This window comes from Microtus ochrogaster, linkage group LG8 (assembly GCF_000317375.1).
Source record: "Microtus ochrogaster isolate Prairie Vole_2 linkage group LG8, MicOch1.0, whole genome shotgun sequence".
NCBI classification, from domain to species: Eukaryota; Metazoa; Chordata; class Mammalia; order Rodentia; family Cricetidae; genus Microtus; species Microtus ochrogaster.
In genome coordinates, this window is record NC_022033.1 from 23,223,775 (window position 1) to 23,224,004 (window position 230).

Sequence of the window (230 nt, forward strand, 5' to 3'; positions counted from 1 at the left end):
TCTACAAGAGCTAGTTCCAGGACAGGCTCCAAAGCTGCAGAGAAACCCTGTCTTGAAAAACCAAAAATAAATAAATAAAATTAAAAAACAAACAAGGAGGAAACAAGGAGGGGAAAAAAAACCAAGACAACTGTTGAACCGAGTAGAGAAGAGTTAGAGAAAAGTTACGGTTGCTGGTGGAGAAACACTGTATCCGGCAGCTGTGACTGTGCTGTGTATAGTCACTGACA